Source organism: Rhinatrema bivittatum, chromosome 3 (assembly GCF_901001135.1).
Source record: "Rhinatrema bivittatum chromosome 3, aRhiBiv1.1, whole genome shotgun sequence".
In the NCBI taxonomy this organism is placed as follows: Eukaryota; Metazoa; Chordata; class Amphibia; order Gymnophiona; family Rhinatrematidae; genus Rhinatrema; species Rhinatrema bivittatum.
Window position 1 is genome coordinate 208,354,076 of NC_042617.1, and position 19,077 is coordinate 208,373,152.

The following is a 19,077-nucleotide window of genomic DNA, read 5'->3' on the forward strand; positions in this document are numbered from 1 at the left end:
AACTAATGGCTATTTGAATATTTTTAGATGCAAAAAATGAATCAATTACCAGACTCACTTCTATAAGACTTACCTTTTTGTAGTACTAAGAACTTATCCCTTGTTTCCAATCCACTCAATTAAATTAAAAAATCACTCCTACCTCATGATCCACAGATCATTTTGGAGTTTCCTTTTCCCTCCCAGGTCAGCATTATTACTTGAAGCTCCTGGATTTCTTCTTCTAACAAATAGTATCTTATATATCCCCATCAGTTGAAGGTGTCTGCTGCCTCAGATCTCACAAAACAGGTAAATTATGTATCATTTCATTCTCACAAAACAGAGGGTTCTGAAATGTTTTCTTACTATTATTCTCTGTAGATAGGCAACTTTTACTCCTTTCTCTGTCACATCGTGGTCAACATTAAATAAAAGGATTTTACCTAGGATGAAATGAGGATACGCAAAGGTGCAAATCTAGGGAATGGAAAAACGGATTCCTCATGTCTCCTTTTCTTGCACTCTGTCTTTTTTTTCTTGTCAGTGCTGCTCTGTGATTCCCCACGACCTCCATTCTTCCCTGTCTTCTCTTGGTGTTTCAGTGCCACTGTTTCCTGAGTTCCTCCTTTTATTGTGCCAGTGCTGCTTTGCCTTACACCTGATCCCGCATTCTATTATGTCAAAGAGTAGGCTGGAGTATTTCCTTCGGAGTCTTTCTCTTGCTAAGATTAAATGATGATCCCTTGTCCTTGAACTACCGGTCTTATGGAAAATGCTATCTTCAAGGTAAATTTTAAAAGGGACACACCGATTTAATAACATGCACACCCGATTTTATATCAGTGCACGCATGTGTGCGCGGGTTCTGAATCACGTGCGCAAGAGGGGGTATTTTGTAAGAAAATGCTCAGCGATGTGATCAGGTCTTTGCCCAGTTCCCTCTCAGTCCGCTCCAATAAAGGTTAATTAGAGGGATAGGGAAGTTCCTTCCCATTCCACTCCCTATCCCCCTGACTAACCTTCCTCCCTTTTCCCCTCTCGATCCCGACCCCTAAACCTATCCTATCCAAATTTTTTTGTTTAGGATCTTACCCGTTCCTCTGAGCAGGAGTATGTTCCACACGCCGGCCGGCTGCCAACGCATGCTTCACTGGAACAGCAAAAAAATGGCGCTGTCCCAACCTGCTTCCGCCCCACCCAGACCTCGTCCCCGGCCCTCTCCCAGCCTGCCCCTTTTTAAATGCCTGGCTCTTCAGCATATACCAGGAGATACAGGCGTGGCCAGGCCGTTTTGAAAAAGCAGCCATGCACGTATCTCCTGGGATTTCTGTGCGCCAGGCTTTTAAAATTGGCCCCTAAATGTACTTTATTGAAGAATTCTAAATAGCATATCTTCCTTTTCCTCCTTTCTTATAGAACTTGTTAAGTCACTTTGGGTTGTCCTTTTGGACTAGAAAGCCTGGATATAAGTGTAAAGGTAGGACAGCATAAGAAATAATATGTTGAATTCCTTGAATCTTTCCACATAGGCTTTGCATTGCATGCTGTGCACCATTTGGCTGTCTTTTATTGACCTGCTTCTTTCCCTTCATTGTTCTTATAAAAATGATACCTCTAATTGAATTTAATACTGTAAGTGGGATTTCACCAGTTACCTGTATAAAGGCACTATTGTCTCCTTTTTTTCTACTGGTGGTACCTTCCTTATTGCATCCAAACATACAGCTTGCTGCTGTTATCCACACCCTGGCAACCTTCAGGTCAACCTTCAGGTCTCAGAAATGATTATCTTTTTCCTATTTGATAGTTGAACAGTTCCTAGCCTCCTAATTGAGATCTAATAGTGTTTTTGTTCCTTGAGAGCATGGTTTATTTTCAATCCGAGGCACAACTTCCAAATCTTCAACCATTATTCCAGTTTTCTCACACACTTTCTGTTGTGTCCACCCATCTCAGGATGTCTATGTTAACGGATATTTGTACATTGTCAAATAAACAGAGCTGGTTCATAAGTGTTAAAAGGCAAAACATCCAATTTGAGACATTCAGAACACAAACTTTCTTTTTAGCAGAAAGGACAATTTTTAGAACAAGGTTTCATGATATATTCAAAGGTAGTAAAAGGAAATCTGTCTACACAGAAAAGGCAGTGAATATATGAAACAGCATCCCGGTGGAGGCAAAAAAAAAGTATCATCATCGTCGTTTATTTATTATATGCTTTGCCAACAAAATAGATCAATGTTTAATTTTTAATTAATTTTTATCCTGCACCCTCCAATGTTCAGGGCAGGTTACAATTAAACCATGTATAATAAAGCTTTCAACAAACTACAGCCACAAACAAAAATATACGAATTGAAAGTACAATTAAAAAGCTCCAGAGGCCAGATATGGTCATGCCAACAGAGGTGCCTAGTCCATCAAGTCATAGGCATCTCTAAATAAGGTCTTTGAGGACTTTTTAAAGGCAAGTTACAGCAAGTTCAGATTTACAACAGCATTTGTAAGCATTTCTGATATACACAAATAAGATAATATGTTAGGGTGCTATCACATTCGGTGGTGGTTAAAAAGATGAAACAGGATAACATGTGAGCTAGAAGTATCAGGAAAATATAGGTTTAATGGACTAGGAGCAGTTTTGGTACTGTATATTTCAAAATAGTCTTTTAATATGGTGATTGGGTAAAAAGCAGTTCTACTCTCTTCAAATTGTTCTTTTCTTTTCTTTTTTTTTGTGAATTGGGTATGGTGCAAGGTATTTCTGGATGACTAAGAGCAATCCTGCTTTGTGTCAAGTAGTCTTTTTGGTGACAATGGAGTAAGGTTGGGCAGAGTATACTGAGGATCAATCAGTTCTATATGGGAAATGAGAATGAAATCTGGAATCTATACAGTCAGAATCTCAATATAAATCCTGTACCTCCAGTTCTGTAACACGCCAGACATCCATAGAAATTCCCCCAACAATTTCCCCTTGCAACTTATCATACAAAAAAAAATTCAAATTCTGGAGTCACTTTACTAACAGCAGCATGAACACCTTCCACTGCCAAACACATTGTGAAGTACACAAAACCTTGCAAAAAAAAAACAACCCACTCAAAGTTGATATAGCAAACCTATCATATCATAATGGCAGTACCAGCTAGGACTCAAACACCAACCGTACTTGTTAAAAAGGAGCACTGTAATTACCATGGGTCCTAGAATACCAACACACCACCTACTGGGAAACAAAACAAACCCCAATTGCTATAGATCCATACAAAGAGCTACATGCTAGCAGAATTTCTCACCTTGATCACATCCAGTGGGAGCACTGAGAGGAGAAGATCAACTTGCTGGTGGCTGAAAAGAATCGGTAAGTACTGCATGGGTAAATTTTAGAACTTAAAAGGTTTGGGGAGAAGTAAACAATTGGGATATATTCTTTAGTGTGTTTGTGTGTCCATATTAAATAGCTAGTCAGAGGGCAGGCAAAGATCAGGAATGTGTTTGTTTGTATTAAAGAGTTAGTCAGAGGGCTGGCAAAAACCAGGAATTTGTGTGTTTGTCACTCACACTCACACACACACACACACACACACACAAATCAGCCTTTTAACTTAAATTCAGAAACTTCCCATGCCTTATCAAGAGATAATCATTCCCTTGTAGGTCACTACCTGATAAATAGTGAATACTCTAATACATTTAGAGGACCCTAATTGTACACATTCCTACTCCAACAGCAACCTAAAATTAACTAGGAACTGAACAAATTTAAGATGAAGGCAGCAGTCCGGCAGCAAGAGAGGGTGGGAGGTGCTCCCAGTCTTTTACATTGAGTGTCACATGTATGATTTTTTATCCACTGGTGAGAGGTTGTATATGTGTACCCAGTGCAAAGAGCTCCTGTCTCTCAGATAATGAGTCTGATCTCTGGAGGCTAGAGTGGCAGACCTGGAGGAGCTGAGGCAGACAGAGAGGTATATAGATGAGACCTTCAGGGGCATAGTAGCCAAGTCCCAAATCCTGACTGGCAGCCCTGGTATTGCCTTGGAGGAGGAAGGTCTCCTGGTCAGAAAACATCAGCCTGGTGCAGAAGGAAATTGATTCTGTAGCAAGGACCCTGCTCTCCAGGTGGTGCATTGTCCTCTGGTAACATGGATGTGTCTCCCAGATGAGCTCTAACTTAACCGAGTGGGCTGATGGCGCTTTTAAAAAGGTGATAGAGTAAGCTTTTAAAACTAATCAAAGGGAAAGCTGCATGGTTCAAAGAGAAGTATCTTCAAAGGATACTAATTAAGCATTAGAGTTAGGGCACCCCAACAGAGAGGTTCCAATAATAAGAAAGTTAACCCAAGTGCCTATATTAAAGACTCACCTGAGCTAAAAGATTCCAATTTATCCCTGTCAACTGAGAAGCAGAATGTTAATATAAGCAAAAAACACACTTTGAAAATGTCTGTATACTAATGCCAGAAATCGAGAAGATGGGAGAGTTAAGGTATAGCCATGGATGATGACATAGACTTAATTGGCATCTCAGAGACATGGTAGAAAGAGAATAAAGAATGGGATTGCGCTATACCATGGTACAAATTATATGCAATGATATGAGCAACTTGGTAGCGGGGTAGTGCTTTATGTCTTGGATGACATAAGTCCAATAAAGATCCTGCAAGAGACTTATGGCCTAATTTATATTCCCCAGCATGCCACCAATGCTGGGAGATAAGCGCGTGGCCGAGCCAACATGCCAAGCGCATTTTCAAAGTGACGTGGCCACGCGCTTATCTCCCAGTATGCACAGAAGAACTGGGTGTGTAAAAGGGGTGGGCTGGGGCAGGGCCAGCCGGAATAGCGCTATTGGCAGCCAAACTGCGCACGGAACTTACTGCTGCTCGGGAGAGGAGGGTAATTCCAAATAAAAAAAATTTGGTTAGTTAAGGGGGATTTAGAGGTGGGGTGGAGAGCGGAAAAGGGATGCAGGGTAGGCAGGGGTTAAGGAAGGAGCAGACTGGGAAGTTCCCTCCCAGTCTGCTCCTTTATTGTAATGGTCTATATGGAACTGGGGAAGGCCTGATCACGTCACCGTGTGCTTCTAAATAAAATCCCTCATTGGGCACACAAGTCGGCACCTGCATGCACATGCCCACACCCATATAAGATTGGGTGCGCGTGTGCACACGGATAGCCGATTTTATAACATGCACGCCTCAAAGTGCGCATGTTATAAAATCGGAGCAGCCATGTGCTATGCTCTAGGAACCAATATGAACATGACGCCCGTGCGGGTTCTTTGAGAATTTAACCCCTATATGAACAATTGAAGATTTATGGGTATAAATCCCTTGTGTATTTGGGAAGAGAGAATAGCAATAGGAGTATTCTACCATCCACCTTGCCAAAATAATGAGAAGACATTTTAGGAAGCTAACCAAATTTGTAGTGCAGTAATAATGGGAGATTTCAACTACCAACTATAACATCAGAGTCAAGAATTATCCACTGTAATCCATATTGTCAACACCAAAAGTGGAAAAAAAATGAAGCTTAGAAAGTAAAGGCTAAAGAAGGCGTCAGCAAGCCTGACGTTGTATGTTCACATAGAGACAACCAACGGTCTTTGCAATCATTCGCCTTCTTTTAGATTTATTAACTTTCAACAAACTTTTTGTTCAAAAATGTTTTCTTTTTCTTAAAATATCCTCCGTTAGTCATCGACTCTTTAAAGCGGATGTATTTAATTTCAATACGGCCGACTCTTAAAGCGGATGTATTTAATTTCAATACGGCCCTACACGGCCCGTTTTCACCCAAAGCTTCCTCAGGGGCATAAACGCTATCAATACAAGAGTCTGTATCCTATAATAATAGTAGAACAATAATTAAATCCTTTATCTTCATGAAGGTTAATGAACTTATACTTATCTTAAAAATAAGCCAGGTACCAATTCATCCGGACAACTCGTCTCAAAACCGGGAAAATGGAGGGAGGAAGGAAGAAGCCAAACCTCACGTCTTTTTGAACAAACGAGATTTCATGATGTCATTAACCACGCCAGATATGTATGACGTATCCTTTGACGACATCCATCAGGGTAGGTAGTCAACATCCCAGAAAAGAATGTAGATCCAATTCAGCATTTAATCCTCTAGGGGCAACAGTGTTCAATCGGAAGATCCATCGTTGTTCTGATTGTAACAGAAGACGTTCCCGATCACCACCACGCCAGTGCGGGGGAATATGATCAATTCCACAAAAAAGCAAATCCGAAAATGTGTGATTTAATTCCATACAGTGTGTCACGAGAGGTTCATCTTCCCTTTTATTTTTGATGTTAGAGCGATGTTCTATCATTCTTGTCTTTAAAACCCTTTTGGTCTTACCGATATAGAGAAGTTGACACGGGCATTGTATCAGATATACCACCATCACAGAATTGCATGTTGTAATGTGTTTTAAGAAAATCTTATATCCTGATGCAGTAGTCAGACTGCCTTGGATGTCCATAGAAGAACCACAAACAGAACAATTTTGGCAAGGTTGATGTGAACCTGTTAATGGCATAGATGAAGAGGGATCAATCGAAGTGTCAGATCTTATTAAAGCATGTTTCAAGTTGGTAGCTCTAGAAAAAGTGATGCGGGGAGGTGTTTGAAAAATATCATGCAGCTGTAGTACATGCCAATTTCTTAAAATCGAACGACGGATTTCCAGGGCGAATATGGAAAAGGGGAGGACACACGTATGACGTGACTCAGTCTCAGCAGATCGCGGAAGGAAAAGCCACTCACGATGGCAATATTTAGCCCTATGGTAAGCTCTTCGGATGCACTTACGTGGATAACCACGAGCCAGGAAACGATCTTTTAGAATCGCAGATTGGTATTCAAAGTCTGCAACTGTAGTGCATAGACGTCGGGCTCTAATGAATTGACTCACTGGCAAATTAGTTTTCAAGCTCATCGGGTGGGCGCTGGAATAATGTAAATACGTATTAGAGCTAACAGGCTTCCGGTATAATGAAGTAATAAATTTACCACCAGTCAAAGTAATTTGTATATCCAGAAAGGTAATAGTGGTCGATTCAATGTGAGACGTAAACTTCAAATTTATATTACAAGAGTTTAACCAAATCGTAAATGTTTCAAAGGAATCTGTGTCACCTCTCCATAAAATAAACACGTCATCGATATAACGTTTCCATGTTATTAATTGTGGTTGAAAAGGGTGATTAGTCAGCCATTGTGATTCAAAAAGGCCATGTACAAATTTGCTAAGTCTGGGGCCATGGTGGCCCCCATGGCTGTGCCACAAATCTGTTGATAATATTGACGATCATACGCAAAAAAATTCTTCTTCAGAGCAACAGTCAATAGATCTAACAGGAAGGCACTTGGGATCCTATGTGGTCTCGGACGTTGTTCAAAAGTTGCTTCAGCAATCTCTATTGCTTCATCTTGAGGGATCGATGTATACAAGGCTTCCACATCTAAAGTGGCCATCATTACATTTGTGGTGTCTATATCAAGATTTTCCAAAAAAATAATCATTTCAGATGAATCCTTGATAAATGATGTGATGCAAGGGACAAAGGGTGCCAAAAAATGGTCCACAAAACGTGAGAGTGGTTCTAATAAGGAGTCACAACTCGATACAATCGGACGTCCCGGAGGATGATGAATGTCCTTATGAATTTTAGGCAAGGTGTAAAACACCGGTACACGAGGATGTCTCTTAGTTAAATAGACCGCTTCTTTAGGAGTGAGAAAGCCAAACTTAGTACCTTTCTTTACAATATCAGAAATCTCTTGTTGAATCTCAACAGTGGGATCCGAATCCAAACGTTTGTAAAATTTAGAATTGCTAAGTTGGCGATGAATCTCTCTATCATAATCTGACCGATCTTGCAAAACGATCTTCCCACCCTTGTCAGCCTGTTTTATAATGATGTTTTGAGCTGATTGTAATTCATGAAGGGCAGTGTTTTCATTGCGTGACATGTTGAAAAATGGTTGATTCTGTGTATCCAAATGCAGAGATGTGATATCTTGTGACACTAATTGATAAAAAACTTTTAAGGCAGGATCTTCTGGTCCAGGCGGTATCCAAGCAGAGGCATTAGATAGCACTGATAAATCCATAGTCGGTATATGAGTCTCAAAAAAATTTTTTATCTTCAAATTGCGAACAAATCGATATAGCGCAACCTGTAAAGAAAATTTATCGCCTAGTGTACTAGGCACAAAAGATAATCCACGTTCTAAAACCTGTAATTGGTTTGATGTCAAAGCCCACGATGATAAATTTAGAACTAGGGATCCTTGTTGTGTGAGCGCGTGATTCGGGGCTCGTAGTTGTCTTGCCACCCTGGTGGGTTGTACCGCGTGTATCGATTGCGGTATGGTCGCCGGGATCCTCGTTGGTTCCGTCCTAAAAAAGACTGTGTCGTTGATGATTCTGCTCGTAATCGTGGGCGATCATCACCTGATGAATCATCTCCACTAGAGTCGAATGTTACATGTCTAGAGGCTTTTGTTCGTTGTTCTTTGTTCATCCACGGATAAACATAGCCTTCAGTGTAGTCCCGTTCGTCTCTACATAATTTCTCAAATTTAAATTTTTTTAATTCTGTACGAAATTTATCAACTAAATCTTCTGTGATTTTCATTTGTGTCTCATATAGATCTTTCTGCACTGTAGACATTAGCATGGCCTTGGTAAGTGCAATTTCTTCATCTATTGCATTTTTTGTGGTTTGGGCTTTCTTAATGATCAAAATCATTAGATCTAAACTACATTTATTGAGAACTGCGTTCCAATCAGAAATAAAATCGGAATCTTCTCTATATAAATGTGGGGCTTTGATCATCCTAAGGCCCCGAGGAATTCGCTGAACGCGACAATATTCCAAAAGTGTTTCGGCATGTGAATTGGTTCGAATGGATCGACGTAAAAGTTTCTGAAGAGAAAACCACTGGGTGTCTGGTGATACAGAATCAGTCGGTGTTTCAAAAGACGATGGCTGTGCAAGTAATGCTTGTAGCTCGGCATCACTGTATGGACACACTGTATGGAATTAAATCACACATTTTCGGATTTGCTTTTTTGTGGAATTGATCATATTCCCCCGCACTGGCGTGGTGGTGATCGGGAACGTCTTCTGTTACAATCAGAACAACGATGGATCTTCCGATTGAACACTGTTGCCCCTAGAGGATTAATTGCTGAATTGGATCTACATTCTTTTCTGGGATGTTGACTACCTACCCTGATGGATGTCGTCAAAGGATACGTCATACATATCTGGCGTGGTTAATGACATCATGAAATCTCGTTTGTTCAAAAAGACGTGAGGTTTGGCTTCTTCCTTCCTCCCTCCATTTTCCCGGTTTTGAGACGAGTTGTCCGGATGAATTGGTACCTGGCTTATTTTTAAGATAAGTATAAGTTTCATTAACCTTCATGAAGATAAAGGATTTAATTATTGTTCTACTATTATTATAGGATACAGACTCTTGTATTGATAGCGTTTATACGCCCCTGAGGAAGCTTTCGGGTGAAACACGGGCCGTGTAGGGCCGTATTGAAATTAAATACATCCGCTTTAAAGAGTCTATGACTAACGGAGGATATTTTAAGAAAAAGAAAAATTTTTTGAACAAAAAGTTGTTGAAAGTTAATAAATCTAAAAGAAGGCGAATGATTGAAAAGACCGGTTGGTGTCTCTATGTGAACATACAACGTCAGGCTTGCTGACGCCTTCTTTAGCCTTTACTTCTAAGCTTCATTTTTTTCCACTTTTGGTGTTGACAATATAGATTTCAACTACCCCAATATTGCCTGAGTAAGTGAAACATCAGAACCTGTTAAAGAAATAAAGTTCTGGGATGGAATAAATGACAATTTTATGGAGGGAGAAATTTTAGATCTAACGGGAGTGCAGGATTTGGTGAGAAAGGTAACAGTGGTGGAGCTGCTTGGCAATAATGATCACAATATCATTCTTGCGCTCAGGGGTGGACCCTTGTCCTGAGGCAGTGGAGAACCGCCTCCTGGTAGGGACCAGGAAGCAACTGCTCCCAGGGGGCGGAGCACTGGAGGAGACAGAGGCTAGGAAGAGCTTCACCACTGGAAGCCCGTGGTCCCCCCGGGAGGAGCCTTTAGGGACCCGGGTCGCTTGGACTTAGGTGGGCCTCGCAGGGTCTCCTGGGAGAGTGGAAGTCCGACGTGCCCACAGATAGAGGGGGAGCGCGGTCAGGTTTGAGAGTGGAGGTCAGGTGGAACAAGGAGGACCAGAATCGCGTAGGTGATGTCAAGGCTAGGAACAGAGCCAGAATCTAGAGATGAGGTCAAGCAGGCAGAGGTCAAAGTCCGGGAATCAGTCCGAGGAGTGGTCAACAAAACAGAGGTCAGATACCGGAGGTCATACAAGGTCACAGGCAGGCTGAGGTCAGGACGCAGGCAGCAGGCAGGAGAGTCGAGTAGCAGGCTGGAGTCAGAAGGCAAGCAGCAGGCAGGCGGGTTGAGGAACAGACTGGAGTCAGAACGCGGGCAGCAGGCAGGCAGGTCGAGGAGCAAACCAAGGTCAGTACCAGTGAGTCAGTCCGGAAGTACTACCTGGAAAGACAGACAGACGAACAGGAACAGGAGGATGCTGGAACTAGGATGCAGGAACAAGGCAGGAACAGAACTGGAACAGAAAGATTCTGGAACGAGACTTGGAACAAGACTAGGACAAGATTCAAACGAAGTGACATCTAGCAGAACGCCGACCTGATTGCCAAGGCAAGGAAGTACAAGCAGGGACTTCCTTATAACAAGGAATCAATCAGGGCATGCTGAGGAGCTAAGACTCGCCCTTGGTACAAGAGGCCGGGCGGTCCGCGCGCACGCGTGTAGGGGCGTGGCCAACACAGCCGAGGACGCCGAGCTCCAGCGTGAGGCCTGGTGCGCAGTGGAAAGCCCGGCGACTGCCGATGCAGGACGCCGAAGCCTCAAAGTACTAGCAGCTGCCACTAGGGAGGACGACCCGGGACCTGCCATGGAACCAAGAAGGTGAACAGGCCCATGCGCAGGACGGGCGCAGACAGGAAGCATAACAATCATTAAATTTGAATTAATTTCTGGAAGGGGGACAGTAAGTAAATCCACAGCTCTAGCACTAAATTTTCAAAAGGGAAACTAATAAAATGAGAACATTAGAAAAAACTGAAAGATGCAGCTACAAAGGTTAAGAGTGTACAACAGGTATGGACATTGTTAAAAAAATACCATCTTAGAAGCACAGTCCAGATGCATTCCATGCATTAAGAAAGGTGGAAGGAAGGTCAAACAATTGCTAACAAGGCTAAAAAGTGAGGTGATAGACTCTATTTTAACCAAAAGATCTTCATCCAATAATTGGAAGAAGGATCCATCAGCAGAAACTAGGATAAAGCATAAACATTGGCAAGTTAAATGTAGGACATTGATAAGACTAGGCTAAGAGAATTTGAAAAGAAGTTAGTCATAGAGGCAAAAACTCATGGGGGCAGATTTTCAAAAGGTTACGCGCGTAAATCCTCCGGATTTACGCTCTTAACTGGGCTTATGCGTGCCAGGTCTATTTCAAAAAGGCCTGGCGACACGCATAAAGCCCCAGGATGCAGGTAAGTCCTGGGGCTTGCAAAAAGGGAAGGGGAGGGTGCGGGACGGGCGGTCCAGGGGGTGGGGTGGGGCAGGGTCAGAGGCTCCCGGCACAGCGGCCATTTGCTGCTGTGCCGGGGATTGCATGCCAGCAGTCGGCCGGCGCACGCAACTTACTTCAGCCCAGGGCTGAAGTAAGTTTTAAAACAAAAGAAAAAAAGAAGAAAAATGTAGGGGGGAAGGGTGGGGGAGGTAGGGGAAGTGAAGGTGGGGTGGGGTGGTAGGGAAGTTCCCTCCGAGGCTGCTCTGATTTCGGAGTCGGTCCTGGGAGGGAACTGGGGAAGGCAGCGCGGGCTCGGCACACGCAAGGTGCACATTGTGCAACCCCCTTCCGCGTGCCACCCCCGGTTTTATAACATGCACACGCCTGCGCGTGCATGTTATAAAAATCGGGGCGTACACCCCAAAATAAAACTTTTTTCATTATATCTGAAGCGTACATCCATAATAAAAACTTTTTTCATTATATCCAAAGCAGAAAGATTGTGAGTGAGTTGGTTGGACCCTTAGACGATCAAGGAGTTAAAGGGGCACTAAGGGAAATAAGGCCATCATGGAAAGACTATACAAGAAGCAAGGTTAAGCAAAGTCCAGAGAGAGATCGATATTCATGGCCTGTCCCATGCTATGGAATAGCTTGCCAGTAAATCTAAGATTAGAACCTGATTCCAAGAGTTTCAAAGAAGACTTAAAAACTTGGTTATTCAGACTTGCATTTCAGCCCATACACACAGGATAATAGGTAAAAAAAAAAAAAAAATGTACAGCACTCAGCTCTTGAACTGTTTGTTTGATCTTACATGTCTTTGTAGCAGATCTGTATATTGTTTTAATATGATTTAACCACAGTATGTAATTTTTATCTTCATTATAAACCGTCAAGTTTGTACAACCAGATTGACGGTATATAAATAAAATAAATAACTAAAATACATTCTTTGCTTTGGTGTTTACTGAAGAGGATGATGGGGAGATACTCATTCTGGAGATGGTTTTCAAGGATGATGATTCAGATGAACTGAACCAAATCTTGGTGAACCTGGCACAGGAACAGTAGGAGCAGATTCAGGAACAGCAGGAGCTGATTCAGGAACAGCAGGAACCAATGCAGGGACACCAGGAACGCAACTAGACACTCTAGCAGAGAGACCTCATTGCAAGGCAGTTCCATGCAGGCAGACGCCGGCTTAAATACTTTACCGGCGTCTGACGTCATCCAGGGGGCCATCCAGCACTTCCGGGTGCTGGACCTTTAAAAAGTCCCTCTTCGCACGCACGTGTGCCTCAGAAGGGGCGGAGTCAGGATAGGGCCTCGGCGGCATCTCCCTTGTGGAGACGACGTTGCAACGCGGCCCAGAAGGCCGGAACATGGCAGTTCCCGACGTGGCCTGGGGCGGAGGAAACCAGGTAAGGACCCAGTCGCTAGGCTAGTGACTGGGACCGCAACACTTTGCCTAATCAAATATCTTACCACTGGAGAGAAATAGAACAGGAAGAAAGAGAGAATGAGACTTCTCTAGGAAAGGCAATAGAGGCTAAGGCTAAATCTCTGTTTTATATTGGGCAGTAGGTTGTATAGAGAATTCCTTTTGTTTGCTTTGCTTAATTTTATTTGTTTTTAGAACATTTATTGTTTTTTCTCTTTTTTGGTTTTTTCATTTCAGAAAATAAAGTATAATATCTGCAAATAAAGCACACTATCCACAAATAATGCACACTATTTTTCAATACTGTGTGCTATTTGAAAATAGTGCACATTATTTTTTGATATGAATGAACCTAAAAATGTTGGGGATTTTGGGGGGGTTGTGCTTTTTGTTTTGGGGTAAATTGAATCAAAGAAAGACCTGCTTTGGTTTGGATTACCATTCAAATGCTCATCCCTATTAGGCAGATCTCACCACCCAAGATTTTTGTACCAGTTTCATTCTTATAAAATTAACTAAATCCAAAGTACATTATTATTCATGTACATCACAAATCACAAAAAAGACACAAGATGATGGCATTTCAATAACTCAAGTGAGCACCTGAATTAATATAGTCCTGAAGCATATCAATTTTAAATAGAAACTCAAAATTAAAAACAATTCAAGAAGTCATATTATACTACCAATGTCACTAAACCTTTATTCCTTCAGCTCTATTTGCTAGGTTTGGCAAATCTTCAGAAATGATTGCTAAAATTAGAGTTTTAATTAAAGATATTTTATTTGCTGCAAGATGCTTGGTTGCCATGGTTTGAAAATGCCCAAACCCCCATTCATGCTAGAGTGGTCTCAAAAGATATGGGATATTGTAATCATGAATAAACTGACCATGGACATCAGAAATTATTCTCAACACTATTACACCATTTTGGATGGCTTTTATTCAGTTTACTAATTCTCCTCTGGGTGCCTTTTCTAAACTAGGTATGTTGGCAGACTTCCATCACAATAGTTGATGGTTACAGTATTCTGAGTTCCTGTATTATTAATATTCTGCGTTGCTGTGCATATAACTGGGCTTACTTTCATTTACTCCCTGTTGATAGTTTGCGTAGTAAGGAGTTAATAAATGTAAGCCACAACATAAATCTTTAAGGATGTGTCATATATAATTTCTAGCTTCTTATTTTAATGGAACCTCCAGGGGTAGTGTCTCCAAATTGGTTTAGTATTGCACAAGCCATAAGAAGAATGACCTTTACTCATAAGCCAGGGCATGTTACATACAATCTCAATTTCTCAAATTTACAAACACTATGCATAAAAGAGCCAATGCCAAACAGTGCACTCAGCTGAGCGCACTGTTTAACCCATGGTTGGATGCACGTTTTGGATGCGAGTCCACAATCCCTTATGCTTTAAGGGGATTCGTGTGCCCAAAGCATGCGTCCAACCCCCTACAAAACCAATAAGGCTCATCACATGCAAATGCATGTTGATAAGGCTATAAATTAATCTCCCTACACATTTTTACACTCAGAAATTAATGCCTGCCCAGAGCAAGTGTTAATTTCTGAGCAGCCCAAAAAATTGTACAGAAAAGCAGAAAATACTGCTTTTCTCTACATCTTCCAACTTAATATCATGGCAATATTAAATCAGAGGAACCAAAAAGTACAACTTTTTTTTTTAAACTGCAGGTGGTCAGATTAGGAAAATGGACACTCAATTAACGAGCGTCCATTTTCCTTAACTGTGGCTATGCACAGATGCTCATAAAATTGAGTGTCCGTTTTCCTAACCCGCTGACAGCCACTTCTCCTGGGCGCCTGCTGCCAAGGAGGCACTAGGGGACTTTTATCCCTATCACCTCCTTGGCAGTGTGACCCCTCATTAAAATATTGAATCAATCACCAAGGAGAGATGGCTGGGTGGACATTGAAAAGTGGGTGCTCAATATACTGAGAACCTGTTTTCCACGCACATTTATTGCATCAGCCCAAAAGACTGATAATTATAAAAAATATAATCTCAAAAAGTAGACCAAAAAAGTATTTGGATCAATCCAAAATTAAACCAAAAGTCTGAATAAAAAAACCAAGCAAACCCAGATCTGTTAAAAAAAAACAAACTGGGGAAAATAACCCTTTAGGTTCTGCATCTGGCAGATTGGACATCAGTTTGTTAACCTGAGACATAAAATCTCACATACGAAGAAAAATTGATTCATCATTTAAATCTAATCACATCGCAAGACAAAAACAGCTACAGGATCCTTTTCATTTCTAAATAATACACGGGCCGATACAGTAAAGTCTGCGGGAGAACGCCCGCTCTCCCGGCGCGCGCATTGGCCACTCGCCAGTGCGTGCAATTCTGTATGCTAATTAGGCCGGGCGGTAGAAACGGGCAAAAGGAGGGGCTAGGGACACTAGCACGTCCCTAGCGCCTCCTTTTTGAAAGGAGCGGCGGCTGTCAGCGGGTTTGACAGCAGACGCTCAATTTTGCCGGCGTCGGTTCTCGAGCCCGCTGACAGCCACGGGCTCGGAAACCGGACGCCGGCAAAATTGAGCGTCCGGTTTTCGGCCCGACAGCCGCGGGCCGAATTCAAAATTTCTTTTTTACTTTTTTTACTCTTCGGGACCTCCGACTTAATATCGCTATGATATTAAGTCTGAGGGTGCACAGAAAAGCAGTTTTACTGCTTTTCTGTGCACTTTCCCGGTGCTGGAAGAAATTAGCCCCGACCTTTGGGTCGGCTTGGCTGCACATTTTACTTTCTGAATCGCGCGCGCATACCTAATAGGGCCATCAACATGCATTTGCATGTTGAGGGCGCCATTAGGTGCCGCGGGTTGGACGCGCGTTTTCCTCCCCTTACTGAATAAGTGGTAAGGGAAAAAGCGCGTCCAATAGCAGGCTAACTGTGCGCTCCAACGGAGCGCACTGTTAGCCTGCTATTGGACGCGCACTGTACTGTATCGGCACTGTAAATAGAAAACTACTGTGATTATTTTACACAACTTAAAAAAGAAAGAAAGAAATCCCACTCCATTCTAGCTATATGACTTGGATTTAAGCAAAGAAAGCAAAAAGCAGAAAAGTAAAAAGAAAGCTTATCTCATCACTTATATCAGATCTCTGTATAAACAGCTACAAACATCTGCTTTATTCAAAGATCAAAGCACTCAGAAAATTAATTGTGATTTTCAACTCATTTTGCAATGCATGTTTTAATGTACAGGGTCCTTCACTAAGAGGTAAATTTTAAAAGACCTACACGTGTAAGTCCCGGGGCTTTGGGAAAGGGGTTGGGAAGGGGTGGGGCGGGGCTAGAGGCGCCCGGCACAGTGGACATTTGCCACTGTGCAAGGGATTTTGTGCCAGCTGACTGCCAGCATGCGCAACTTGTGCCTTCTCAAAGCAGGCGTAACATGTAGGATAAGGATTTTGGGAGGGTTTAGGATAGGGCTAGGGGGTGGAAAAGTTAGGGGAAGGGGTAGGAAGGTTAGAATGGGGGTAAGGAAGTTCCCTCTCAGGCCGCTCCTAATTTGGAGTGGTCTGGGAGGGAACTGGAGAAGGCCACGGGCGTCGCCGCGCACAGGATGCTCAAGTGTGCACCCTCTTGCGCACGTCGACCCCCAATTTTACAACATGCGTGCACCAGCAGGAGAGTTGGCTGCAGGTGCTCGGGGACGGAGGCGGCTGCCCACGGCCATGAGTAAAGGTGAACCGGAGCTGGCAGCTGAACTCCCAGGGTGAGTATTCCCGGGCATGGGCCTTGCATGGTCGGGACACGTAACATACCCTTGGTAGGGGTGTGCATTCGGTCCCTACATATTGGCAATCCGCAATAGATGTTGCCATATTCGTTGTATTGGTGGGGAAGCGAAACGTATCGCGATTCCCCACGAATACACAAATCTTCGCCGAATTATTCGGCCGCCTAAATAAATCAATTTAAACAAACCCCCCACCCTCCTGACCCCCCCAAGACTTACCAAAACTCTCTGGTGGTCCAGCGGGTGGTCCGGGAGCCATCCCCTGCACTCTCACACCCTCGGTGCCGGTTTCATCATGGCCGGTTGGCCCCTGTGACATAGTGAGGGCAAAGGCGATCGGCACCATTTTGAGTACTGGCATCCGACGGCCGGAGTACAGGAGGTCGCTCCCGGACTCCCGCTGGACTTTTGCCAAGTCTTGTGGGGGTCAGGAGGCCCTCCCAAGCTGGCCAAAAGTCCCTGGGGGTCCAACGGGGGTCCCGAAGTGATCTCCTGCCCTCGGGCCATCGGCTTCCAGTAATCAAAATGGTGCCGATAGCCTTTGCCCATACTATGCCCATACTTTGCCCATACTAAGTCACAGGGGCTACCGGTGCCATTAGTCAGCCCCTGTCACATGGTAGGAGCACAAGATGGCACCGATGGCCATGTGACAGGGGCTGACCAATGGCACCGGTAGCCCCTGTGACATAGTAGGTCAAAGGCTATCGGCACCATGATGAAACCGGCACAGAGGGTGTGAGAGTACAGGACCACTGGACCACCAGGGAGTTTTGGTAAGTCTTGGGTGGGTCAGGAGGGTGGGGGGTTGTAGTTAATTTTAATTTTAGCTGGGACACGAATAGAAATCGCCGTATTAACGCATCGGGGTGCCATACGGCCGAATGCAACGTATCTGCTCCCCGACGACTACGAATCCCGAATGCAACGTATGGCATCCTTCTGCACATCCCTAATACTTGGTGCTCTGTGACCATTTTTAGCCCTTCCATCATGCATAATTAGATTTCTTATAGATTTCCAGTAACCATTAATTTCCAGGTACTCAACTACTCCCCCCTTCTATCAACATAGTCCCTTTTCTTAGTATCATATATGTGCCTGTTCTGTATTGATAAGCTTTACCAATGCGTTTCTGGTAATACTCTGTTCACTGTTATAATCTTCTTGTTATCAGATGAACACAAGTCCTCTTTGATCAAAACTGTCTCTCCGTTGCCCACACAAGTTTCTAGGGGTGTGCATTCGTTTTGAACGCATATGTAAAACGCAACTTTTTTTTTTTTTTAACTTAAAAAAGTGATGAGGCGCAACGATCGCGATTTCCAACTTATTCAACATAGCTATATTGAATAAGTTGGAAATCGCAATCGTTGATCCTAAATAAACACTTAAACCCCCCACCCTCCTGACCTCCCAAGACTTACCAAAACTCTCTGGTGGTCCAACAGGGGGTCTGGGAGCGGAGGCGCGGTGGACCACGTGACGTCCGCGTCACGTCGGAGTGACGCGGACGTCACGTGGTTCACCGCGCCTCCGCTCCCGGACCCCTCGTTGGACCCAAACGGAACTTTTGGCCAGCTTGGGGGGGTCAGGAGGCCCAGAGACAGCAGACGATAGGTGGCATAGTCCTACTCTGGACTGGGTAAGGTACTGGAACTCAGGCGCCAATGGAACAAAGGCTGACTGAGAGTGCACGAGCAAAGGTGGGTTGAAGCCTAATAAGTCCACATCCAGGGAGTAGGCTAGGAGAGGCGTCAATAGAAGGCTTGGATCATGGCCAGTGGCAATGTGGAAGTTGTGGCAAGCAATGCTGAGATATGATCACGGAGAAGTCAGTAGCGTTAGTCAATTGAAGCAACAGTCTGATCATGGAAAAGTCAATAGCGTTGGTCAATCAAAGCAATGGTCAAGGTCTGGAGATAGGCTGTAGTGTAGTCAGGCGAAGTGGAGGTCTGGGTCTGGAGATAGGCAGTAGCGTAGCAGGCGTAGCGGAGGTCTGGGTCTGGAGATAGGCTGTAGCGTAGTTGGGCAAAGCGAAGTCAGAATCCGTGCAGTCAATCCAAAGCACAGGCAGGGCAGGAACGAAGAGAACTCAAACCAGGAACAACGAGGGTCAGGAGAAGAGAGTAGAGACAAATCTCTCACAGCAACAAGTACTTGAGTAGCGAGGAGACCTGTTGCAAAGGCAACGCTATGG